This window comes from Dioscorea cayenensis, chromosome 10, assembly GCF_009730915.1.
Source record: "Dioscorea cayenensis subsp. rotundata cultivar TDr96_F1 chromosome 10, TDr96_F1_v2_PseudoChromosome.rev07_lg8_w22 25.fasta, whole genome shotgun sequence".
Classification (NCBI taxonomy): domain Eukaryota; kingdom Viridiplantae; phylum Streptophyta; class Magnoliopsida; order Dioscoreales; family Dioscoreaceae; genus Dioscorea; species Dioscorea cayenensis.
Window position 1 is genome coordinate 13,959,123 of NC_052480.1, and position 12,098 is coordinate 13,971,220.

The window sequence follows — 12,098 nt, forward strand, 5'->3', positions numbered from 1 at the left end:
TTAGTTAAGAAACAATTCAAGTATTTTTACTCCCTACTCCCAGTGGATACTATACCCATTCACCTGGGATTTTATTACTCGGCAAACCCGTGCACTTGCGGGATATACGCAAGGGGCGTTGTTAATTAAACAAAAGAGGGAAAACAAAATTGTCTAATTGGACTATATAACAACAAATAATTTTGTAATGATCAAAAACCATATAAATCAGAGAAACAACTGATCAAATGTAAAGTCACAGTAATCCTTGAATAATATAAGATATAGTAAATTGTAATTTATAAATCTCTTGATTAGCCAAAATAATAGTTCAACACTAGTTCAATTTTCCGTTAATGTGTTAAACGAAGAATGATGTCTAGCAAGTTAATATTATTAGCTAAAGAAGAAAAATTAAAATAGCGGACACAGATAAAATTTATTTTCTCAACAGATATGTAGTGAAAAGTTAGAGGTGCATGTTTGAATAATCTCCGCCATGCAAAGACAAATGTAGTGACAACATTACAACCTACTAAACATTTTGAAAAAGATGTTGCCAACAAATGGCGATTCTTTGCAATTTTTTTGCATAGATATAAAAAAAAAGTTATAGATCTAATTAGAATACAAAATATTTTTTGAGTAATGCTATATTTACGTATAGGTATTACTAATAATTTTCCCAAATGACATGTATGCCGAATTGGTATTCACTTCAGCATCCATATCATTCTCATTCTTGTGTCAACATAATATCAGAAAATTAAAATAAATCAACATCTAAAGTACAAGTCTTTCTTGAATTCATTAATAAAATGGTTATTGTTATTATTATTTAGTAATAAAAATGACCTGCTGATTTTGAAAATACTAAGAAGTCAATTTGCAAGATCAATTCTTTCTTAATCTATTAGCTTGAACTCGAACCTAAAAACTTGAATTTTTGATAAGCCCAATTTGAATCCGATGAAAGTGGTTTAGTTTACTAAAAAAATTTTATTTGATATTTACAATCAAGTTTTTTGAGTTTTTCATGCCCATATCAAGAATTAGAGGAATTATGGGTTCTGATTGTTTTACCATAATATGAAAAATAGTAAAGTAACTAGAAATCTCCCAAACTTTATCATATCCCCAAATCATCTTTTATTTTCCTTTATTTTCAATCCACCCTTTCTTAAAAAAAAAACACTTTATTTTTCAGTACAACTTTGGTCTAACGGCGTTAAAATCTGTGTGAAAGGTGTGTGGGTTTTTTTTCTGTTAATATTAGTTCCATTTTTATCAACTTTGATTCTTCAAGAAAAACACAAATTCATGAGACTTCCCTTATTTCTAGTTTCAAACTTATCAACACTCCCTCAATACATATAAAACTAATAAAATCATTAAAAATCTTGAATTGCTAATTCAAGGTAATTATACAAGCTGTTAACAGAATCCAACCTCACACCTTCAACATCTCCATATTTTTGAAACCTAATGGCAAGTATATTAAAAAATAGGCAAAGTGAAGGACACCAAAAAATAGAGTTAAAAAAAAAATAGAAAAAGGAGATGTTCATCAAATATGCTTCTTAAATGCAAACCTAAAATCTTTAAAGCCAGTGAGCTCGCCATCTTTAGTGATGCCAAGCTAGAGGTTATCACCTTCATTATGTCTAGTAGGGACTTTTTCTTTGGCCATCCCAACAAAAATGAAAAAGAAGAAGATGAACTAAAAATAGTAGAAGAAAATTAAGAGATATAACAAGAAGGAAGAGGAGGCGAGGCGGAGGAAGTTGTTTCTCTTACAAGTAACCTTGTATAACCTCTATTAAAATGGATGTGAGTGACTACTATACTAAGGGTATTTCTAATATTTCAAAAAATTAAACAGTCTATGTTAACAGGAAGGACTTAAGAATATTGCAACTGGAAAAAAAGAGAGACTAAAAAATACATTGGATTGTCTGAGTAACTATTGGGAAAGGAAGAAAAATAACAAAGACCTACCAGCAATGTTCCCTATAAAAAAAAAAAAATCAAAGTTAATCTTTTTAAATTTAAAGTTCAATTTTATAATTAATTTCATTATTTTTATAATTAATTGTTGTTATTCAAATATATTTTTAAATGGTGGAAAGTATTTAATAGTGCCCGAGAAGTTTACACTTTCCTTATTAGTCCCTTCTAGTTTCCCATTTCCTTGAAAGTCCCTCTTTTATTGAGCTTTTTTTTCAGTCCAGATTCCAGAAATGGTGTAAAATATGGGGTTAAGTGGCAGTAGAAATTACCAGAGTCCCTCTATGAATATAGAAAATTCTCCAGCCGTGCGAAATAATGAGATTACCCTTCATCTTCTTTTTATTCTTCTTATTTATTATTTATTCTTCTTCTTCTTTATTATTTATTATATATTCTTCTTATTTTTTATTTATTATTTATTAATGTTATTCTTATTTATTATTATCATTTATTATATATATATATATATTATTTATTATTTATTCTTTTGTGGGTAAAATCTTTATTTGAGTATGTAAACATTTCCATAAATACAAATCCATAACACTAAAAACACACACACACACACACACACATATATATATATATACACAAGACAGTATAATAATAAACTGAAAAATCATATAGTACATAAGTACAACTATAATTACACGAGAACAAACATAATTACACAGAAAGAAACATACTTACATAGGAACACTATATACTACACAAGAACATCTAACATTATACAGAAACACATAAAGTATAAATACACCTACATGTAAACATACACGTAGACTGTACAAAACTTCAAAATAGGTAAAATAGCTTCATAAATTATTTTTTATTGTTAGTCCACAATACTACATTACAGGATCAACGATTATGTCCCATCTCCTCCAAGAGCACTTCCGAACTTGCTCGTAGGTTGACGACATTGTTGAGGTCATTAACCACTTCGTAAGTGTGATCGATTGATCTGTCCACCAGTAAAAACTGACTATCTTTGACAATTTGTTCAAGCTTCTTGCATATCTCAAGGCAGAGAAGTATATATCCCACCTGACTGACACTTCGCACCGCTCAGCTAGCATGTTCATAAGTTTAAATATGCGCATTAATATGCGAGAAGCTAATCAAAAGACCTAAAATAATACATAAGAATATACTATTTTACACATTAATGTTAGGTAGTATATAGGTATGAAAAGTATTACACATTAACAGTTTTATCTACACATGACCGTTTAGTACTATATAGGAACGAATAGATTTACACACTAACATTTACTAATACACAGAAAAGCGCTAAATTGTAGATTTAATCTAACTTTATAGAACCGACCATACTCGATACCTGTAGATGTCTTGCCTCTATGATCATTGAAAGACTCCGCTACATTCTAACTACATCTTGCACCACCGTATACCCTTGAACAAATAATTAGACCAATGATTGATGTTGGACTTTTGTAACAACCAAGCTTGTATATCGGTTAAAGTAGATGCAAGTTGACTGACTACATTGTCGACCTCCTTAGATGTGTACACGTACGCATTTTGACAATTAGTACCCAACATTATTCTTTCAATGCTTTCCTAAGTCTGCTATTGGCCTTCATGAAGTTGGCCTCCAAACGGCACAGACAATAACCATATGGCGATGAGAGGAAGACTCTTGCAACTACGTTCACAAGACCCTTGGATCGATTCGAGATGAATGTAATAACTTCTACATAGTCGTCTTGACCGTACAATGCCTCCCCAAGAGTAGCAAGAAACCAAGTCTAATCCTCATTTGTTTCATTGTCAACCATCGCAAATGCTACATGGAAGATACCCTCATTATCATCTTTACAGATTGCACCCAATGTTGTTAAGAGTGCAAGGTGCACCCGAGGCACTAAGACCCTTATATTGCTCGAGGCTCAAGGCGCAAAAAAAGAGCGTGCCTGATTGAAGTAAGGTGCACACGCATAAAGAATATATATATATGGTATATGATAGACAAATAGAAAGTTTAAAGCCTTAAACTCTAATATTAACAAACTTGTCTTATCTTAAAGTCAAAATTCTATACCTAAAATCATAAGACATAAGCAACTAGTAATAATCATCATTAATGTCAAACTCTAAATTCATGTTTTCATTTTCTTTTCCTTATTTAGAATCATAACCATCTACATTATGCTCTACTTCATTGTCATCTTCCTCTTCAACAGCTAAAATTATTTTTCTAGATTTTGATTGCAATCTAATTCGTTTTGATGGTTCTCCAAGACTAGCAATACTTACCACTACACCCCAAGTCAATTCATCATCTTGAAACACCAAATCATCTTCTCTTCATCTAAATTTGCACCCGTCTTTCCTGTCAACCACTCATTACTATCATCAATGTCATCTAATGAAATAGGATCAACAACTTTCTTCCTATCATTATCTTTCTTTTAGCTTTTGGTTATACTTTACATAAACTAGATCATTAGTCATTTTTGTTCTAGTTTATTCCTCCTCTTTGTGTGAATCTGCAAAATTGATTGTTTAGTGTAGTTAATATTTATTTCAAATACTTTTCAAGTAATTCAGTAACTCAAGAATAGGTAGAAATTGGAAAACTTGCATGCTGAAAAATACACCAATTATGTTCATAACCAGAAGCACTACAAGTGAAACTTAAAATTTTAATTGCTAGTTGTTGTAAGTTTGGTGTCGAGCTCCCGTGCAAGTTCCACCATTCAGCTATATAGTTGAATACAAATAAGATAACAATCAACATAAAAAACAAAAAATATGAATACCTTAGTAAACTAAAAAACATAAACTATGAATAAGTTAGTAAACTTTAAGTTACCTGGTGCTTTTGTTTTCCATGATCTAATTGCAGATGGAATCCCAAAAAGTCCACTTGCATTTTTTTTTGTAAATGTGCAATTCATTCATAATTTTATCTTGCACCTCTTGGCTTGAAACTAGTTTCTCTATGCAAGCATATAATCCCAAAGTTATTTCTTCATCAAACTCGATGTTTTAATTATCATAAAAGAACTCCGGATTCAAAAAGTATCCAGCTGCGTGCAATGGGTGATGTAGCTGCCATTCCCATCTTTTATCAATGATTTTAAAAATCTTCTTGTACTTCTCTTCATTTTCATCTAAAGCTTCTCTAATAGCTTCCTTAGCTCTATCCATAGGCTCATATATATATATCCCATGGTTGGTTTCTTTTCATTATCAACAAGTCAAAGAACTCAAAGAAGGGAACCCATAGCCTTAAGAGTAAAAGCCACACCATTCCAAAATGAAGGCATTAGAACAGTTTCAGCAACACTTTTAGCCTTCTAATTCTTTGTCCATTTGCTTGTCATCCATTTTTGAGAAGTAAACATAGTTCTTAAATTTACCTTTTTGCTTATGATCACTTTTAATGTGAGATAACATATGCAAAAGCGAGTTTTACTAGGCCTAACTAGATCTTTTTGCTTTGTGAACTGTCTCATCATGTTCAAAACATTAGTGTGGTTGTATATGAATCCAATAAGTGCAATTTCCCTTTCTAAAGTCTTGCTAATCATAGGAAGCTTGCCAATATCTTCTAGCATAAGGTCAATGCAATGTGCTGCACATGGTGTCCAATAGAGGTGTGGTCTTTTTCGCTTGCAATAGCTTTCCTATTTAAAAAAAATAGATTATAAATTAGTGAATTTATTGAATTTACTTTTGAAATTTTGGAATTGTAATTTATGAAGGAATTGAAAAATGCTAGTTTAGAATAAAAGAAAAGAATTACCAGCCATGACAAAGTTACTTGCATTGTCAGTGATTACTTGGACAACATTAGCCTCTCCTATATAGTCCACAAAAAAAACCAGCAACTCAAACATTTTCTCACCAGCTTTCACATAGGCAGAAGCATTAATGGACTTGACAAACATAGTTCTAGCTGGACAATTTACTAAAAAATTCATAAAACTTATACCCCTTATATCAGTACATCCATCTGACATGACAGAACAACCATGCTTAACCCAAGTCTCCTTGTAATTCTTAAATAGTTCATTTGTATAGTCCATCTCTTTTTGAAGTAGTGAAACTCTCAATTCATGGTAACTTGAAGGTTTCAAGTTTGGGCCATATTGTCCAATAGCTTCAATTGCCCATTTAAATGAATCTAACTTTGTAACATTAAATTGAATCCCTGCTTGATAGAAAAAACGAGCAATATATTGGCATGCTTCTTCTCTTTGCCTTTTGTTACATGAATCTTTGATATTTACTTGCTTCAATTTACCATGATTTCTCAATTCAATCACTTTCTCTGGCTTTTGTTTTACAAACACATCCATGGGACCCTTTTGCCTTGGTCTTTTGGCATTATCCCTAGATTCTTTATCAATTTCCACCATATGACCCCTAGATTCTTTATCAATTGTTGTGATAATTGTTTCCACTTAGTGTTGCCTTCATCTTCTTCTTCATCAATTTCCACCATATTACAAAAATCATCAGGTAAGTTGTAGTTTTCTTTTTGCATTTTTTTCACCTTCATATAAGAAAAAAAGCTCATCTTTGACATGATATGGAACCTTCAAACAAGGTTTGGCATTTTTGAAATTACCAATATGGTGTTTTTTGGCCCGAAAGATCCCTCCTTTTGTTATCTTTTAACAAAACATACAGGTGACTGCGTTTGGGTCATTGGGATTACTTAGAAAATTATACTTCCATGCAAGGTCTTTTTGTTGCTTACATGTCCACTTGATGCACCCACATCATTCGACATTTTCTACATAGTTTAAAGGAGAAAATATTGTGAGTGAAAAGTAAACAAATAAATGTAAAAACATAAACTTATGCTTTGTTTTGAAGATCATTGAAAACATGAATATGGATGGTTAATTATATTCTTATAACATGTTTTACGTTTTCTAAAAAGAAACCAAAAAAGGAATGAAAATGAATAGTTTCAAAGATATTTGTTTATCTCTATATTTATAAAAACAAAAAAAATAATTTGATGGCAAAACTCTTGTAAATAGATGGAAAAGAAGAAATAATATGAAGATGAAAAATCAACTGTATATTTATTAGAATGAGATAGCTACTGCAATGTTGTACTTTGTTGATCTTTGAAGTGTAGTGGTTGTTGCTTAGTTGCTCTCCCTCTTCAAACCAAGAAGACTACTAGACTTCTATTTTTAATATATTTATTGCTTAGTTATTAGATTCTATATTTTTAATAGAGTTAGAGACTTTTCAAATACCAAGGCATAGCAAACTGTGGCTCTTTTAAACAATAGAATACCAATAGTTTTTTCAATAAGACGTGCCTTTTTTGCACCTTGGGCTTCAAGAAAAGTCGCAAAAAAGCACAAAAAAACCCTCACTTGATTAAAAGCGCCTTGCCTTAGACCCTCAGAGCCACTAAGGAGGTTTAGCCTAGGTGTGCGCCTTAACAACATTGGTTGCACCTAATAGAATCTCGATGTACTAACCAAGCAAATGCGTTCTATTAACAAAAGGTATTGGCCTGTATATACCCCTACTTGAACCCCAACAAAGAAGCCCGAAATGAGAAGAACGCTTGTTTAAATTGCTCACCATCATTCTCATGGGGTACCACTGTATTACTTGTGTGTGACCTGTGCACTTGCGGAGAGCACATCACAACAAAAGAGGGACGTTTTTTGAAAATGAAAAAGTTGGAGGTACTGAACAGAAAGAATGAAACTTCATAGGTGCTAAAAAGTAATTTTCTCTATTAAATAATTAAGGCCCCGTTTGGATGGCACTAAATTCCATAGGAATGGTGTTCATTCCTATGGAATTTAATATTACATAGGAAACTTTACAAATGGGTGTTTGGACATACTTTTTATAGGGTAAAATTACAATGGAAACATAGGATTTCATAGTAATTTTTTAAAGTGGTGGGAACCAAAATATTTTGGTTCCTTTATTTTTCGGGCTAGGGGTTGGGGTTGCCATCCTATGCTTGGGCCATTAGGAGAAAGGAAAGGGGCTGGCTGCCACACCTCCGGTCGCCTCCATCACCACACCTCCAGTCACCTCCGGACTGGTATGGTTTCCTTTGCTTCTCCAAATCTACTCTCTAATCCATTTCTTCCTTTTTCTCTATTAAAGATCTCAACTTTGAATTTCAAATTTGTAAAAAATCCCAACCATTTTATATATTGATGAATGTTCTTCTTAGTCAGTCAGCCATTCTAGATATTGATGATGAATTATTTGATTTATTTACTGAGTGAACCTGAAGTTAAGAAAAATCACACAAGTTTTATATCCTTTTTTTTTATTGTTTCTTTTAATGATTTTGCCTTCTATAAGTATTCCATTGCCAGTGCTAAAGGATGTATGATGAGTTGATGAGCCTTTATGTGGGTTTCTACTCTCTGGTTATGAATTATAGTGTGTCAAATGATTGGTTTAGTTCTTAGTTTTATCATTCTTTGTTTGTTGGAGATGAAGGCTCCTAGAATATCATTAGTGGTCCGGTCCCTCCTTAGTTTGTGATGTATTTTGAGATAATTTGTTTGTATGCAAGAGTCTATTCTAAAAGATGACTTCAATGCTTATTTAAATGGATGAGAATATCAATTGGATGATAACATCAGCATCATTTTGATAATCTTTTTATGGTGATGTAGATATAATTAAATCTTTGAATTAGCCATCCACTCCTTTAGAAATTGTTCTATGGAATACTACTATATGTTGTTCCTTCTTAGATGTTCTTTTATACAAGATATTTGAGTTGTTTAAGTTTTGTCCACTTGTTTTGTTGATGGAGTTAATATCAATATGTTACTTGATTAACTGAGATTAATGTTTAAACATGTGATGTTAACTATTAAGAAATAGCAAATTTTGTTTTTGAGATCTTTTTAGTGAAACAGTTAAAAAAACAACCAGAAGATAAATAATCAGTAAAATATAATATAATAAATTTGAATTTATTTAGATGTTTTTCGGTCTAGCCAACCATCCATTATTGATACTGATGATTGTTCTTCAGAAAGTTTATTGTGAAACATTTATTTTTAGAATATGGGATTGTGTTTCAAGTTAAGAAAGTGTCATTTTATTTATTTGGAGTTATGTCTTTCATAGTATTTGGATATAATTCTTATTGCATGTGTTATCTTTGGACAATAATCCTACTTCCTAACAAGAAAGCATTGATTTTGGGAAGCTCAATTAGCTGTCGTCATAATTGGTTTGACTTTCCCTAGATTTGTTCTATTTTCAAATATGAGCCACAAAGATTGATGAGAATATGATCTACTAATGGATGTTTAGTAATTAATAAAGTGTATCACTTCTTCATCCCAAACTTTGTCTAAAATTCCAGGTTAGTTGGCTCCATCCTAATCTTTTCTTTAATGCATGATCGGAATTTGTTTCTAATATTAATATATAAAAGATCCAATTTCATGTCAAGTATACTTATATTATTCATGTTAGTCTGCCAATAATTAAGAATACATGTTCATTTATATGATTAGAGATATGTTTACATCTATCATACATAGTATATGTTGCCTTCATATATACCTCCTTAATGAATTTGTTGGCTTTGAATAGATGGCAAATCAAGAGAAGATCGATACAAGGGCCAAATGGAATGAAAATTCATAGGGCTCAACTAGTGAAAATATTAGGCGATTATAACGTTCCAGCGTACCGCTCACAAAATGGATGGACTAAAGAAGCATGGAATAGAATATTGTGTGACATGGTAATGAAATTCCCTAATTTAAAATGCACTGTTGTACAAGTTAAAGCATTAAAACAAGTGATAAAAAAAATTTACAAGCTTCTGAAGGGGTTTACCGAATTAAGTGGATTTGTATGGGATTATGAAAAAAAATATGGTAGAAGCCACTGAAGAAGTTTGGGCACCACTACTTGAGGTATATATTTTTATCACATAATTTGCAAACTTTATGAAATAATTTCTTTTAAACATTTTCATCAAAATATGCAAAGAAATAAAGAAGCAAGAAGATGGCATTAAAAACCTTTTCCATATTTCACAGTATTACAAGAGATTTATGAAGGTAAAAAAATGTTGTTTACTAATGTTTGCTTTAAAGATTTGTAATAAATTTTCTAATCATTTGTACATTTATTACACAAGGAGATATGCAGAAGGAAGATGCTCTCGTGATGTAGATTATTATGCAAACGTGCCAATGGACACTCCATCTCCAAGCATTCCGGGTCCAAATGATCCCTTCCAATCATTGTCTACACCTAAAATAGAGACAGAGGATTGTGATTTTGCACAAGCTAAACCACCATGCATTCAACCATATATTTCACAACCACAAAGTTCATGTAGTGCAAGATGACAATGGTTAGGAGATGATATGCAAAGAAGGAAAAAGGACCGAAAGCGAAAAAATATTCAAGAGGCATTCTGAGAACAATATATAGATATGCGTCGAGCTGAGACTGATAGATATATTGATGCAATGAAAAAGAACCAAGTAGAGGAGAAGTACACCATAGGAGAATGCATGGTGGCATTTAATGTGGTGTGTGATCTATTTTCAGATGAAGAGTTTGTTAAAGTTACAACATTGTTTAAAGATGAGGATAATCGTGAAATTTTCTTGAGTATCATCAAGGAAGATTGGAAACTGTTGTGGCTTCAACAAATGATTAATTAAAACAATGTTATGTCATATGTTTTTTATATTTACTTACGTACAATTTATGTTTGAGGATGTTTATTATTGTCACAATGACTTCAATTTTTTATATAAGACATTATGTTTGTGAGATATATTTATTTATTTGAGATATACTTGTTTATTTGTGGGTAGGTTTTTGAATTATTTGTGGATATTCTATTATTTAATAAAAAAAAGTTTTATAAATAATAATCTTATACATCATTGATAATCTTACATAGGGACAACATTCTATTACTTAATAACAAAACAAGGTAACATTGATAATCTTACACATCATTTATATTACATTTCTACGATAGTTACGGTAATCATTCCACATTTGCATTGCTATTTCATCTCTTTTGCGAGCACCTGCAATACGTTCAGAGTTCATTACATTAACATCATTTTCATATGTGTCATCTCCATTTGGGACAATAACTTTGCCAGCTCCATTACTGATTTCCTCAATCTCATCCATGTCGTTGTGTATCCTTATGAAATTATGCAAGACGCATGCGGAAACTACTATATCAGTTTGAGAATCTATTGGATGAAAGGTTACAACTTTAGGTATAGGAAATCTCATTTTCAAGACACCAATAATGCGTTCAATATGTCTCAAATTAAATAGTTCTTTGTAATTGCTTGGTCTACATCCTACCCGTCCTTGTTCCTATAAGTGATAATGCACACCTTGGTATGGAGCAATAAAATTTGGAGTATTTGCATATCCTGCATCCACTAGGTAATATTTACTGGGCAGGATATGAAAGGCTTGGTCGATTGAATCCTAAAGTACTCTAGCATTAGAAGTAAAACCTTCCCAACCAGCTCGAACATATACAAAACGTTGGTTAAAATGGCATGCGACCATAATGTTATGAGACAATGTTTGTTTTCTATTTCTATAAGTATCATCCAAGGCCAGAGAAATAGTGATTGGAATATGTGTTCCATCAATAGCGCCAATACAATCCTAAAATAAGAAACCCAGAACATTTGTTAAGAAAAAAAATAAAAAAACATAAATAATAAATAAAAATACAGTATAAAGATTTCTAACCTTGAAATATGGGAAAAAAGTCTACTGTTCTGGATAACAGATGATGTTGTTGTTGGTGGCAATTATATATATATATATATATATACTAGCACGAGTAGTAATAGCTTTAAGCACTTTACTAAAAATAACGGCCAACCGTTTCTGCTAAATTTTGAAAGCATTCTTACACGTCACTATTACTAGCGTTGTGCGCAAGAGTATACAAAAACATTGCTAGTTGTTCCTCGATTGTAATTCTTTTCGAGTTGCGAAGAAGAGATCTTTCCCTCAAACAATTAGCAAGTGCTTCAAATATACGATGCTCCATAAGAAATTCACTATTACTACGTGCCTCATGACCTTGAAGAATTTCTTGTACA